At 35.2% G+C, this 16,453-nt stretch overlaps 1 protein-coding gene across 1 annotated transcript in view; it reads left to right on the top strand.

Moving 5' to 3' along the window:
• The window catches only part of LOC309850322 (uncharacterized protein), a gene marked incomplete at its 5' end in the record, with an annotated part of 320,372 nt that overhangs the window by 94,352 nt on the left and 209,567 nt on the right, over positions 1-16,453 (top strand). The gene's annotated exons all lie outside the window — the stretch shown is intronic.

Genomic DNA, 16,453 nt, shown 5'->3' with positions numbered 1-16,453 from the left:
ATATAATTATATATTAATATGATTGTCATTGTAGTGATAATAAGCACCTCTATCCCATTACATAATGAACCTTTCTTTTTAGTGTTTGGAATAACTAGGTCTAGTCTCGTAGCAAGTTGGATGATTATAATATAATATCGTTGTTTATATTCACCACACTGTGCATTAGATCTCTAGGGCTTATGTACTATACCTTGCAAGTTGTACTCTTAAACATCTTTGCTATCTCCTGCAACCCCATCTCTTGGTAACCACCAGCTTATGCTTTTAAAATTTTTTTGGTTTTTTTTTTGGTCTTTTTAGATTCCACATATAAGTGATAACATACAGTATTTGTCTTCCTCCATCTGATATTTCATTAAGTGTAATGTGCTCCAGATCTATTCATATTGTCACAAATGGCAGAGTGTCTTCCTTTCTCATGGGTGAGTAATATTGAATTGTATAGATATATACAGAATCTTCTTTTTCTGTTCATCTATAAACCCTTAGATTATTTTCGTATCTTGGCTACTGTGAAAATTATAACAAACACAGAAGCGCATATATCTCTTTAGTATTTTGTCTAATTTCTTTTGAGTATATCCCCAGAAGTGGAATTGTTGGATCATATCATAGATTTATTTTTAATGTTTTGATGAACCTCCATGTCATAGTGTCTGAACCAATTTACCTTTTCATCAATAGTGCACAGGGCTTCCCTTTTCTCTCCAGCCTCACCAGCACTTGTTCTCTATTGTCTTTTTGGTGGTACACATTCTAACAGATGTGATGTGATGTCTTATTGTGGTTTTGATTTGCATTTTGCTCATGCTTAATGATATTGCGTATATTTTCATATACCTGTTGGCCATTTTATCTTCTTTAGAATAATGTCTAGTTCCTCTGCTTATTTTTTAATCAGATTTTTTTTTCATTGTTACTGGGCTGAATGAAATTTTTTTATGTATTTCGGATGTTAACTCCTTATTTGGTCTATGGTTTGTAAAAATTTTCTCCCATTTTGTTGGTTGCCTTTCATTTTATTGTTTATTTTACTGTGCAAAAGCTTTAAAGTTTGATGTAGTTCCATTTGCTGATTTTTGCTTTTGTTCTTTGTGTTTTTGATGTCATATCCAATTGCAAAGAGTTTCTTCCCTGCATTCTCTTCTAGGAGTAGTTCAGTATCAGGTTTTATGTTTAAGCCTTTAAACCATTTCAAGTTAATTTTTGTGAGTAGTGTGAGATAGAGATCCAGTTTTATTGCTCTACATGTCTTTTTCCAGTTCTGTAGCACCATTTTTTTAAAAAGATTTTATTTATTTATTTGTCAGAGAGAGAGCAAGTGAGAGCGAGCACAGGCAGACAGAGTGGAAGGCAGAGTCAGAGGGAGAAGCAGGTTCCCTGCGGAGCAAGGATCCTGATGTGGGACTCGATCCCAGGACGCTGGGATCATGACCTGAGCTGAAGGCAGCTGCTTAACCAACTGAGCCACCCAGGCGTCCCTGTAGCACCATTTTTTGATAAGACTATCCTTTCCCCTTTGGGTATTCTTGGTTCTTTTGTCTGATAATAGTTGATCATATTTTCTGGGATTTAATTCTGGGCTTTCTATACGGTTCCATTGGTCCCTGTCTATTTTCATGCCAATACGATACTGTGTTTTTTTTTTTTTTTAAAGATTTTATTTATTTATTTGACAGAGAGAGATCACAAGTACACAGAGAGGCAGGCAGAGAGAGAGAGGGAATCAGGCTCCCTGCTGAGCAGAGAGCCCGATGCGGGACTCGATCCCAGGACCCTGAGATTATGACCTGAGCCGAAGGCAGCGGCTTAACCCACTGAGCCACCCAGGCGCCCAATACCATACTGTTTTTATTTCTATAGTTTTGTAGCATAGTTTGAAATCAGAAAGTGTAATATCTCTAACTTTGTTCTTTATCCTCAGGATTGCATTGGCTATTTGGGTTTTGTGCTTCCATACAAATTTTAGGATGGTTTTTTCTATTTCTGTGAAGAATGCCATTAGTATTTTGATGGAATTATATTGAATCTATAGATAGCTTTGTGTAGTTTGGACATTTTAGCCACATTAATTCTGATTCATGAATATGAGATGTCTTTCCATTTGTTTGTACCTTTGATTTCTTTCAGCAAAATCTTAGGCTTTCATTGTACAGATTTTTCACTTGGTTACATTCCTGAGTCTTTTTTTTTTTTTTTTTTTTTGATGCTATTGCATATGGGCTAGTTTTCTTTATTTCTTTTTTAGAAGTTTCATTGTTAGTATATAGATATGCAGCTGACTACTATATGTTGATTTTGCATCCTACAAATTTACTGAAATTGTTGATAAGTTCCAACTGTTCTTGGTTACGTCTTTGGGATTTTCTATACACAAAATCATATAATCTGCAAACAGTGATAACTTTATTCCTTTCTGTTTTGGATGCCTTTTATTTCTTTGTCTTGCCAAAAATTCTTATTTACTACCAAATATCCAAGAAAGGCTAGTGAAATGATCCTGAAAATTTCTTCTTTTGTTAGGTGACAGAAGTGAATCATAGGAACCTTTTGTAATGGTAGCAATAATGCTTTTTCAAAAAAAAATCCTTAATTTTAGATATATATTTTTAGGGCTTTGAGGTTACCATGGAAAAGTTTGAGTTCACTAAAGGATAAGGAGTGTTTGAAGAAAAAATTGCTATCAAGGAAGTAGGGAACACAAGAATATTAATAAATCTAGTGAAAGCATCATAGAACGGATATGAGGGAGAGGATAGAGTTGCATAAGACTAAAACAGTAAAGGGGAAATTGGCAGGCATTTGGCTCTAGACTCCAGAGCACTGATAGTTCTTAGCACAGGATTACATAAAATTAATGATCTGAAACTCTCTCCAGTGATAGGTGTGTTCTAGACATTCAGTATATATTTGTTCCATTCCTTTTTTTTTTACCATCACCGCATGCCATCAAACACATTTCTTGCTTCCTGTATATGCTCAGTAATGTTCAAGCTAAGGGGAGAGTAATCAGTAGAATTTGAGCAGATAGATTAGGCAAAGAAGATTTTGAGAATAGTATGAACACAGAATTTGGCAAAACCCAGGTTATGTATGGGTAAGAGTAAATATACCAATAGGCTAGGGAAAGGGGGAATATAGCTGGAGAAAATACATAGAGTCTTAAAAAAAAGTTAAAGCTACTTTAACTTTTAAAGCTACAAAGTCTTCAGACCATGAGTGTTTGGGGATTTTTTTTTTTTGTCTTTTTTTAAAATTTTTTATTTCTTTTCAGCATAACAGTATTCATTGTTTTTGCACCACACCCAGTGCTCCATGCAATCCGTGACCTCGCTAAAACCCACCACCTGGTTCCCCCAATCTCCCACCCCCCACCCCTTCACAACCCTCAGGTTGTTTTTCAGAGTCCATAGTCTCTCATGGTTCACCTCCCCTTCCAATTTCCCTACTCCCTTCTCTCCATCTCCCCTTGTCCTCCATGCTATTTGTTATGCTCCACAAATAAGTGAAACCATATGATAATTGACTCTCTCTGCTTGACTTATTTCACTCAGCATAATCTCCTCCATTCCTGTCCATGTTGCTACAAAAGTTGGATATTCGTCCTTTCTGATGGAGGCATAATACTCCATAGTGTATATGGATCACATCTTCCTTATCCATTCATCTGTTGAAGGTCATCTTGGTTCTTTCCACAGTTTGGCGACCGTGGCCATTACTGCTATAAACATTGGGGTACAGATGGCCCTTCTTTTCACGACATCTGTATCTTTGGGGTAAATACCCAGTAGTGCAATTGCAGGGTCATAGGGAAGCTCTATTTTTAATTTCTTTTGGGATTTTAATTTCTTTGGGATTTTTTACTACTGTGTTATCTACATACCTCATGGATGCAGTTCCATTAGTCATTGTAAAGATGTGGAAATCTACAATCTAACTTTTGTTAGAATAGCTGGCCTTTTGCTTATTTTAATATGATGTAAAGAAAGTATACTCCCAGAAGATATTTGCAAATGACATATCTGATAGAGGGCTTGTATCCAAAATGTATAAAGAGCTTATCAAATTCATCACCCCAAAACCAAATAATCCAGTTAAGAAATGGGCAGATGACAGGAGTAGACATTTTTCCAATGAAGGCATAGAGATGGCTAACAGATACATGAAAAGATTCTCAACATCACTCATTATCAGGGAAATACAAATCAAAACCACAGTGAGATACTACCTCACACCTGTCAGAATGGCTAAAATTAACAACACAAGAAACAATAGGTGTTGGCGAGGATGGGGAGAAAGGGAACACTTTTGCACTGTTGGTGGAAATATAAATTGGTACAGCCACTCTAGAGAAAGTTTGGAGGTTTCTCAAAAAGTTAAAAATAGAACTACCTTACAATCCAGCAATTGCACTACTAGGTATTTACCCAAATGCTATAAAAATACAGATTTGAAGGGGTACATGCACCCTGATGTTTATAGCAGTGTTATCAATAATAGCCAAACTATGGAGAAAACCCAAGTATCCATTGATTGATGAATGGATAAAGAAGATGTGGGTATGTGTGTGTGTGTGTGTGTGTGTGGTCATACACATACGCACACAATGGAATATTACTCAACCATCAAAAAGAATGAAATCTTGTCATTTTCAATGACATGGTTGGAGATAAAAATATATTACACTAAGTGAAACAAGTCAATCGGAGAAAGACAAATACCATACAATCTCACTCATAAGTGGAATTTAAGTAAGAGAGTGAATGAACATATGGGAAGTGGGAAAGGTAAAAAGAGAGAGGGAAACAAGCCATAAGGGACTTTTAATGATAGAGAACAAACTAAGGGTTGATGGAGAGAGGTGGATGGGAGATGGGCCAGAGAGGTGATGGGGATTAAGGAGGGTACTTGTTCTGATGAGCACTGGATGTTGTATGTAAGTGATGAACCACTGAATTCTACTCCAAAAACCAATATTGCACTGCATGTTAACTAACTACATTCAAATTAAAAAGAAAAGAGAGACAGAGAAAGAGAGAGAGATTATATTCCCAAATGTCATCTTGCATGCTGGTGCTCTGAAGACTGAAATAGAGAATGTTTGAGTCATTGCCATAGCCAATGGTTATTTTTCAGCTTCCTTTTTAACATGTGGTCATTAAATGCTATGATAAAACACATGGGTCTATAGTTTAGCATGGTTGCTTGTTATTAAAGAAGTCAGGGTGTTTGAGCATGTGTCAAACTCCACCATACATTATGGTCCTACCATATATTCTTGCCTTGCCTCTTCCTGTTATACACATATACTGTGTTGTAGAAATTATACTAAATTTTTCCCTTCTTTTCCAAGCAGTTCTCAGTGCATTTGTACCTTCCATTTTCTCTTCCTGAAATGCCCTTCCCCTCTTCTATGACTGGGAATCTATGTATTATCCTTCCAAATGTATTTAAAATTTGGCATATTATATTGAAACTTTCTTGACTCTCCTGAGCTGAATTAATGAATCACTCCTTTGAGATTGCCAATTCTATGTCCTTACTGTATTTCTTTAGATTTTCTAGCTCAGTAATATGCCACTGGAACATATCTCAGCCAACTGTCATTTCTTCTAAACTTAAATATTTATTTAATACAATCTTTCTAGGGAAAACATTATAGTTAATGCACACACAATTTTTAAATTAAGAATATTTAACTGTTAAAGGAAAATCTACATACCACTTTTCTTTAACATTTTAAAATTTGTTCTATGCTTTTTTTCATATTCCTAAAGATTCTATAAGATTATCTTTGGTAGTGGTACTTGCAGTCATGATATGGTTTTTCATAATCCATACTGGTAATTTAGGCAGTTATACCTTTAGAATTGATTGAGTGATTTTGAAATGTGTTGAGGGCTACTAGAATTGTATTTTAATTTTCTCTTTGGTTAAACTCAAATTTTTGCTTTTTTCTTTTCTTTTCTTTTTTTTTTTTTTTTTAAGATTTTTATTTATTTATTTGACAGAGATCACAGGTAGACAGAGAGGCAGGCAAAGAGAAAGGAGGAAGCAGGCTCCCTGCTGAGCAGAGAGCCTGATGTGGGACTTGATCCCAGGACCCTTGGGATTATGACCTGAGAGCCTAAGGCAGAGGTTTTAACCCACTGAGCCACCCAGGTGCCCCTTTTGCTTTTTTTCTTAATTGAGTTACAAGTCACTGGAAATTAAACAACTTCCTAAGAGCTTTAAATGACCAGATGCTTAGAATTTGCCTGATAATATGTTGAGACCTATATATTCCCTTAAACTCTTAACTTTGCATCTTCTATGATATTTTCTGAAATTTGGCAATTTCTTCTGCCTTAATTCAGCATGACCTGTCATGTGACTGCAGTTGACTGCATATAGAGCTTTTATTTAAGGCTGCATTATAATTTTTGAAGACTGTAAAACAACAGCAATAGAAAATTATGGTAATGTTCGAGTTTCACCCTCATGGTCTCTTTCTCCAACATTTTATTCTTTTAATTTCCTTCCTGAGAGGAGATTTAAAGAACCTCTAATGCTTCACAAGGATCAGGGAGAGAATACAGGGATTGCAGTTAGAGGCCAGTGTAAAAAATCCTAAAATATTAGGGAATCAGTTCCCAAGACGACTTCTCCTTAACTTTAAAACTTAATCCAAAAAAAAAAAAAAAAAAAAGTGGGGAAAAGAAAGGAGAGGGCATTTCATTTCTTCTTTACTCTTAAAAATGTTAACAGTGAGAGCTGAGAAAAGCAGAATTGTTGAAATTTTAGGAGTTGGAATAGACAGCCTTGTTATAATCATGAGGAAACAGGACCACAGAAATTAAAGCCTTGTCCATGGTCGTCCAGCCAAGCAATCTCAAAAACCTGAAAATTTTCAGAGGCAATCGAATTGATGTGGCCAATACAGAGGGGATCAGGTTTTATTTAGTTTCAGAGGCATAAGAGCATTGGTATGTGTAAATGTCTTGGGGGTAAAGATGCACATATTGGTTACATCTGCATATCCTTCTAAATACTCTCTTACATATGGGTATGACTCATAAGTAACACTTATTGTGTGATATATATGAAATGAGCTCCATGCTGCAGTGACTTAATTTTAAATCCCATATTCCACTTACGTTCTACTTTCAGTTGTATTGCCTCTGGCCCAACACATGCTCACTGAATCAGTTCAGGGACCCGACATGTAAAGTCAAAAGCTGAGCAGTTTTATCAGTATTCCCTCACCCTTATGATATATTGTTCACAATAACAAAAAACTAGAAACATTCATCAAATGGAGACTTTGAAAAATGAATTATTATGAGGTTTCCAATGTAAACTGTTAGGTGAAAAAGAAACCTGAGGAAAAATAATATGTATATTGTGCTTGAGGACATTTACAAATATTCACATATATATGGAAATTTTCCACAAGTATGCACAAAATAATTAACAGTGGCCACCTCTGTGGATAGATACTGAAGGTATGGGGTGACAGAGAAACTCACTTCTTATATATACCGTTTTTATACAATGTGCTTTTTTCATATTTAAAAATAACTAAATAAACGTGTAGTGTCTATCACATATATCCTATTGAGGGCCTTTAAGTATGGGAAATAGAGCTAATTTCCACTTTCTCTCCTAATTTTCTTTCTTTCTTTCTTTCTTTCTTTCTTTCTTTCTTTCTTTCTTTCTTTCTTTCGGTTGCTGTGCTTGGTTTTTTATCCATTGCTTTCAGATCCATTTCTCTCCTTTCTACTGAATTTGCATTTATGGAGTAGGTCACCATGTAATCTACATTCCTATGTTCCCTTAACAGTTGTCTTCTATTTCAGTTTGACTAGTGGAAGGCATCGGAAAGACAATGGAAAGAAGAAGCAGGAAAAAGGCTAGGGTAGCTCTCCCCAACCATATACTCCTGATAATTTCTCTGGTTGAGTCTCCTCTGTGACTCTAGCTCCTTCCATAGACATAGCTTCCAACAGGCAGTCCTGTCAAGTTCAGTTTCCTTGGCACAGGACCTAGACTCCAGGAATATCATCCCCTCCCATTGGCCTTCCAGACTAGGGACATTAGCAGCTTTGTGCTGTTACTGATGTTTTGGCAACACTTTTCCATGTTGCTCTTTAAGCAATTCTAATACCTTCACAATTAGTTCTTTTATTCTCTGTATTTAATTATGTCAGGACTCTATTTTGCTACTTAGGCCCTGACAAAATTGCTATTGAAAATGAAATTTTCGGGGCTCCTGGGTGGCTCAGTGGGTTAAAGCCTCTGCCTTCGGCTCAGGTCATGATCCCAGGGTTCTGGGATCGAGCCCCACATCGGGCTCTCTGCTCAGCGGGGAGCCTGCTTCCTCCTCTCTCTCTGCCTTCCTCTCTGCCTACTTGAGATCTCTGTCAAATCAATAAATAAAATCTTAAAAAAAAAAAAAAGACTTTACATGTTTGAAAAAAATATATTAAAAAAAAAGAAAATGAAATTTTCTTGTATTTTAAAGTTCATTGTTATTATGGGACAGCAATTAATTTTATATATGAACATTATTATTTCTAATCTCATTTATTTCCTTATTTTCTTTTTGAAACTATTTCCAGGCTTTTACCTGGTGGCCTTTCCTGGGAAATAGAGCTAAGGATCCTTGAGGTCTCGGTCTCCTTATCTGGCTATTTCAGTTTAATTTCCTGTTTGATTCAAGAGTTGTTAAAGAATGTTTCATTTATGGATGTAGTAGCCTTAATTTTATTATTATTATATTGAGATAGAATTTACATATATCATTGTGTAAGGTGTAGGCATACAATATATTGATTAATTTTTATTATACATTTCTAATGTCAAGGCATTTTAGTCAGAAAATATTGCCTAAGTATTTCACTTTGGAAAGCTTGAGATTTTATTTAGGGCTTGTTAAACTGCCAACTTTATTTTCCATGAATCCTTAAATATTGCCTTATAAATTTTATTTAGGGGTGTGTGTGTGTGTGACACATTCACATTATTATGGCTTTTAGTTTTCTGTGTTGGTACTAATTTTTAATGTATACCATCTGTCAGAGACTGTATATGTTTTCTATTACTACTCATTTATGTATATTCCTTGAATTTTTTTTTCATTTTTCTAAAATGTCATTTATTAGAAAATACAATTCCAGAGAAAGTAGCAGATACAAGGACATCTGGGAAGTGGGTACAGTACACAGGTCTTGAATTTTTAGAAGTTTTTGCTTTATGTATTTTTTTAAAAGATTTTATTTATTTATTTGACACAGAGAGAGAGAGAGAGAGAGAGAGCACAAGTAGGCAGAGTGGTGGGCAGAGGGTGAGGGAGAAGCAGGCTCTCCATTGTGTAAGGAGCCTGAAGCAGGGCTCAATCCCAGGACTTTGGGAGCATGACCCCAGGGCAAAGGCAGCTGCTTAACTGACTGAGCCACCCAGGCACCCCTCTATGTTTTTTAAAATAAATTCAGGATAGTTAGATCTTCATTATAGACTGTATACTTCTTCATTATGAAATCCTTTTCTTAGGCTAATTTCATGCTTTTTGCCCTGAATTCAAACGTTATTATTTAGTAATATGACCTTGAAATGTTTTGCTCTAATATAACTTTTTTTTTGTTGTTATTTGTTTTCTTTTTTTTTTCATGGAGAATATAATATAGGTACATGTGGGAACTTCTTTGTCTTCCATACCCTTTTAAATGGCTCTTAATTATTTTCTCTAATACTTTATAAATCTTTATTCTTGTACTGTTCATTTTACTTCATTTTCTCAAGTCTGATCGTCTGTATTTTTGGTGGTATCCATTTTAAAAATTTCTCTTCTAAAATGGATTTTATGACTAAAGGTCATATTTATTTATTCTATTTCCTTGCTGAATTATGCCAGGTCACTTTTAATATCCTTCTATTGGCTTATCTTTTCTTTTTGGAGCCATTCTTTCTTGTTCTAAATATTTTTTCCTCAAAAAGACTGTTTTCTTTTATTTTTAAAAAGTCACTGAGAAGTATTTGGGGGGAATCATCTCTTTTTCAATAATTGCTATGTGTGATTTTTGTGTTTTTGTATTTTTCATTTTTTTCATATATCCATATATGTGGGCTTTATAATATTCTCTTTCTGCTATTTTTCTCATCTTTAAATGGGGTCACTCCTTCAGGACTAGCCATTTGCTGAACAGCAGTTTGAGAAAGGACTGGGGAGTAAGCTGGGTAGAAGACAGTTTTATTATACTTAAGCTATCTTGGTTCTCTTTCTAAAATTTTTGGTAGAGGACAGAATTTTGTCCACTTCTGTAAGGATATGCCCATTCAGTTTGTTTATCTTGCAATGAAGCAATGTGTTGGGATATTGTGTAAATTTTAAGTTGAATTCATGTAATATTTATTAATTTTACTTTTCCAGTTTTGAATAGCAACTATAAAATAGCAACTGATTGTCAGTCCCCATCTCTTTGCTGTATTGCCAAACTACTAGTTGCAAAGATGATAGGTCTACCTCATTCTTCATTTGGTTCCACATTGCCTGTCACTTTCCACCACTTGCTGATTCAAACAAGAAATCACTGGTCAGGTGCCTCAGGGCTTTGTCTCCTTCCTTTGTAGAATTCCATGCCCTGCCTTAGGTCTGTTAAGGTATGCATCTATTATGCTCAATTGAATTCAAATCTTACTGTATTCCTCATAGTTTTTGGTTTGTTATTATAGTAGCTATTATCATTTAAGATGGAATTTCCTTCTTTTTCTTCCTTATTGTTCTTTTCAGCTAGTTTCAGAGAAGAAAATAGAAGTAGAAGTACACTTACTTTGCAATCTTAACTGTCTGCAAACCACTGGTTGTGAAACTGCTTTAAAAAAAATTCATTTATTTGACAGAGAGATCACAAACAGGTAGAGAGGCAGAAGCAGGCTTCCCGCTGAGCAGAGAGCCCAATCTGGGGATCCCAGGACCCTGAGATCATGGCCCAAGCTGAAACCATAGGCTTAACCCACTGAGCCACCCAGGCTCCTCTGTTAAGTTGTTTTTAACACAGTATGTTAAGTCCACCCCCAGAGCTTCTGAAACATGAAACTACATGTTAATGGGTCCAATGTGGAGTTTGCATTTCTAACTAGTTCCCAGGAGATGCTGATGCTGCAAGACCATGGATCTAACTTCCAGAACTGCAGGTGTAAGCTACTTATTTAATAGTAGAGTCTCCTCTGGGCTTACCTTAATAAGAGACAGATTTGAGTCCCAAGTCATGAATGTCATGTTAGGTGAATTTTTCTAAATTCTTTATGTAAAAATGGAAATAGATATATGTTTGGTAGCTACATAAAGACTTCTGAATATTCAGTAAAAATGTTTACAGCTAGTGATTCAGTGGGGACAGTTTTGTTCATTATTTTCCCCTAAAATATCCATTCAATTTTACTCAAAATTAGGCTAGCTCATTTTCCAGTTGGCCTTAAGTTTTCTAAGTGTAATTAAGGTATGACCTTAAGTGTCACATTATACATAAACAGACATTTCTTGGCCCTGAATTTCTATCCATAGTTTTTAGCTCTGAACTACTCAGTAGATATCTGAAATATTAAACTGATCTTTACCATGTAGGTAAAAATATTCTACCTGAATGTTTTTTACTCTGGCCATTATATTTTTAGTTTGACATTTTGGTGGCCTTTTCAACTCTATTTCAACCTCCCTCCCTTTCCTGGTATATAGGACAGAGATTGGCCCAGTAAATGCCACGTTCATGTGGCAAAATGCCCAAACACATTGGAAACTTGATGATTCAGGATCATCTGGAGGATACTATAGGTTTGATAGACATAAAAAACATTTTCATTATATATTAAAATGAAACCTTTGTAGTTGTAATAAACCTTATAGCCTTGGGTAAATGACTCATTTAAAACTTGAAAACTCAGAAGGAACATCTGGGGTAATAACTTACTGTTTTATTTGTGGCCTACGGTTATCTTTCTCAATGGTGTCATTTTTGCTGCCTACAAATTATAAGCTGTTATACGGACAGTGTTCAAACATGAACCTACACCGGGAGCTGAAGGATGGTTCTAGCATTTGTTAGTATATACCTGTCTGGTCTGTAATAATGGGAAGATTTGATGACTGGAAAATAATATAATTTCCAAAACAACTGTAATGTTGTCAGTTAGAAAAGGGCAGAGTGTGTCCTTAATTTCAGCAGAGGTTCCAGAATATTTTATTGAGTTTAAACTGAGTTCAGAGCCATGTGCCTGGGAAAGCTATTTGAAGATAAGCATAGTTGTCAGAAGAGCCAAAAGAGCAAGGATGTTGTAGCACTTTCACATGTGTTTCCCTTACTTATAATCCTTATCTAATAGACACATCCATGACTATGCATATAATTGTTAAGTTGTTTATAGGAATACTCATTAAGATCAATAAGAAAAGAAAAATTATGAGTAAAGTTAGGAAGGTTGCTTTAAAAATCAGCCAAAACAAATAAAAACAAAATATTGTTTAAATAACAAGATGACAACTGTTCTTCCAAAATATTGTTCTTGTGAAACCCGACTCATGGAATTTGAGGTAGTCTGGAGTGTGAACGCCACTGTGTTTCCTGCCGTGGACTTTTCCCAACCCTAGCCAGCCATCACACTGTCCATCACTAAAATAGAAAAGACTCTTTTCTCTCTTATTCAGTGAAAAGCTGCTATTGTACTCAATCAGATTGGGGGCTGAAAGTGTTATGTTATTCATACCATCTTCAACTGCAGATCATTCTTGGTATATCATTCCAACAGTGTGTTCTTTGCATTTTCAGGGAAGGCTATATAGACTTTCCAGAACATGGACACAGAATTTCTGTACCTAGGTGAAGCCTGGGCCTAGAGATCTGTCTGCTCTATGTTCCCATCTGCATATTTTATCAGTTGTACTATTATTTAATAGAAATCTATTTATTTTTTTCCATTTAAAATGCCATACTGCTACTACTAATAATAGCAACTGTCAGTCTTAGTTTTTAAAATCTTTAGCTTTCATAATAATTTTTGCAGTACAGGTCCTAATATGAAAAAAATGGACTTACTCAGAGTTCCAGAGAAGGCCCTGGTATGATTTTTCAAATACCCCAATCCAAGTTTATATGCTAGAGATTGAGCCCACATAAACCCACCAGACAGAAAGCTGTCCACGGTCTAAGTGGCCAGTTTTGTCCTAGTAAACTGACTGAGAGCTTAGGATAAGAACATCTGACTCCATAAAAGGACTGACCAGTTGAAAAAGTCTACTGTCCTTACAAATCTCAGAGATTTGACCAGGGAAGTAGAAAGCGGATTTAGCTTGGCATGTGAAGCTGCCGATTGAAAACATTTCAAGTATGCAACCTAGACTTGTTTTTTTCCCCCCCAAAAAGGACTAATATGGAAATCTAGGCTCATAGAGACCCTTCCGGAAGTTCCTCACATTACTGTGAGTATCGTTCTTTTTCATAAGCTAAATGTTCATGCAGCTAAGGAATAAAGCATTCTAACTATGTGTTTGTTAAAGATTATGCCTTCATTGGAATTTTACAGCATCAGTGGGAACAATAATAACAAGAAAGAATTCATTGGATGAGAACAGGTGGGAGTTTGTGAGTGCTAAATCTAATAATCAACTGACTAGTCAAAAACTGGGACCAACTGGATATTCAAGACCAGAATGTCCATGCTATTATATTTAATTAGCACAGTCATGAATAAGTTATAAATATTGACACCTTTATTATTAAAAATAGAGGAAAACCCATCAGAAGAAAGGAAATCAGAGAATTTCATTAAAGCCTCTCAAAATAGAAATATATAATCAGGTCCATGAACCCAGAATTAGTTTGTCTTTTACCAGATTCTTCTACTTTGTAGTATTTCTCACAGCAAGAAATTTTGGCAATAAGAACATCTGTGTGCAGTAAATACACTTAGAATTTTCCCATAGAATTCAAGTTTTATGAAAAATAAATAAAAATAATGACAATAAAAAACCCCAAGGGAACTGAGAAACGTAAAAAAGTAATTGAATTCTTTTAATTCCTATGGCTAAAGTAGATGAGATTTAAAAAAAATATATTTTATATATTTATTTGAGAATAAGTGGAAAGAGGGGCTGAGGGAAAGCCGACTCCCTGCAGAGCTGGGAGCCTGACGCAGGACTCAATCCCAGGCCTCTGGGATCATGACTGGAGCCAAAGGCAGATGCTTAACTAACTGAGCCACCCAGGTGCCCAGTAAATGAGATTTTTAAATAAATGTCAGACTTGCTTTTTTTTTTTTTAATAGCTATAACAATTTTTATTGAATTATAATTGGCATACAATATTATATTAGTTTCAGATACATAAGATATTGATTTGATATTTTGATACATTATTAAATGATTACTTCCAGAGGTCTCATTACCATTTGTCACTATACAAATTTATTACCATATTATTAGCTATGTTCCCTGTGCTGTACAGAATATCCCCATAACTTATTTACCTTCTAACTGGGAGTTTATACCTTTGAATCCCCTTTACCTATTTTGCCCATCTCCCCTCCTCCTCTTTGTCAGTCACCAGTTTGTTCTGAGTATGTTTTTGATTTTTAGATTCCAGATACAACTAAAATAATAAAGTTTATGTGTTTCTTTGTTTGGCTTATTTCACTTAGCATAATATACTGTGTGTTTGTCCATGATGTCACAAATGGCAAGATTTTATTCTTTTCTATGGCTGAGTAATATTCCTCTGTGTGTGTGTGTATGCACATGCATGTGTACACATGTGTCTGTGTGTGTGTATTCATCTTTCAGTAGACACTGAGAACATTTATATCTTGGCTATTGTAAATAATGCTGTAGTGAACCCAGGGGTACATACAGATTTTTGAGTTAGTGTTTTTATTTTCTTCAGACAAATACCAGAAGTAAAATTGCTGGATTGTATGGTAGTTTTCTCTTAACTTTTTGAGGAATCTCCATACTGTTTTCCATGATGGCTACATCAATACATTTCCACCATCAGTGTATGAGGGTTCCCTTTTCTCCATATCCTTGCTTACACTTGTTATTTCTTGCCCTCTTGATAATAACCATTCTGGTAAGTGTGAAGTGATATCTCACTGTGACTTTGATTTGCATATCTCTGAGGCTGTTGAAAATCTTTTCACATGCCTGTTGGCCATCTGTATGTCATCTTTGGAATAGTGTCTGTTCAGGTCCTCCACATATATTTTATTGAGGGTTTTTTTTTTTCTGTTATTGTCATTGAGTTGTATGAGTTCTTTATATTTTTTGGATGTTAACCCCTTATAAAATATATTGTTGGCAAGGATCTTCTATTTAGTAAGTTGCCTTTCATTTTGTTGATGGTTTCCTTTGCTGTGCAAATACTTTTAAGTTTGATGTGATCTCATTTGTTTAGTTTTGCTTTTGTTGCTCTTCCTTGGGAGATAGACCCAAAAATATATTGATAAGACCAATGTCAAAGAGCATACTACGTTTTCTTCTAACAGTTTAATGGCAGGTCTTACATTTAAGTCTTTAATCTATTTAGACTTTAAAAATTTTGTGTATAGAGTAAGAAAGGGTCCAGTTTCATTCTTTTGGACATACCCAGGTTTCCCAGCACCCTTTATTGAAGAGATTGTCTTTCCCCATTGAATATTCTTGCCTCCTTTGTCATAGATTAATTGACCTTATAAGCATGCATGTATTTCTGGGCCTTCTATTCTTTTCCATTGATCTACATGTCTCTTTTTGTGCTTGTGCTATACTGTTTGATTACTATAGCTTTGTAATATGTCTTTAATTCTAGGATTGTGATACCTCCAACTTCATTCCTTCTCAAGATTGCTTTGGCTATTCAGGGTCTTGTGTGGTTCCATGCAAATTTTAGGATTCTTGTTCTAGTTCTGTGAAAAATGCCATTAGTATTTGGGTAGGGATTGCATTGACTCCATACACTGCTTTGAGTAGTATGGACATTTTAATAATATATATTCTTCCAGTTTATGTATATAGTACGTCTTTCATTTATTTGTGCCAACTTCAATTTCTGTCATTAACGTCTTAAAGATTTTAATATATAGGTCTTTCACCTCTGTGGTTAGATTTATTCCTAAGTATTTTATTCGTTTTGATGCAATTGTAAATAGCATCAATTTCTTAATTTCTCTTTCTAGTAGTTTGTGATTAGTGTATAGAAATGCAACTGATGTGTATATTTAATTTGTATCCTGTAAATTTACTGAATTCATGTATTAGTCCTAACAGGTTTTGGTGGGAATCCTTAGGGTTTTCTCCACATACTATCATATCATCTGCACATCATGACAGTTGTACCTTTCCAATTGGACAGTTGTCCTTTCCAATTTGGATACCTTTTGTTTCTTTTTCTTGCCTAATTGCTCTGGTTAGAATTTTCAATATTATGCTGAGTAACAAAGGTTAAAG

The sequence above is a fragment of the Mustela nivalis genome (genome assembly GCF_964662115.1).
Source record: "Mustela nivalis genome assembly, chromosome: 1".
Lineage (NCBI taxonomy): Eukaryota > Metazoa > Chordata > Mammalia > Carnivora > Mustelidae > Mustela > Mustela nivalis.
The sequence above is the reverse complement of the archived record's forward strand: the minus strand, read 5'-3'. Positions and strand labels throughout refer to the sequence as shown.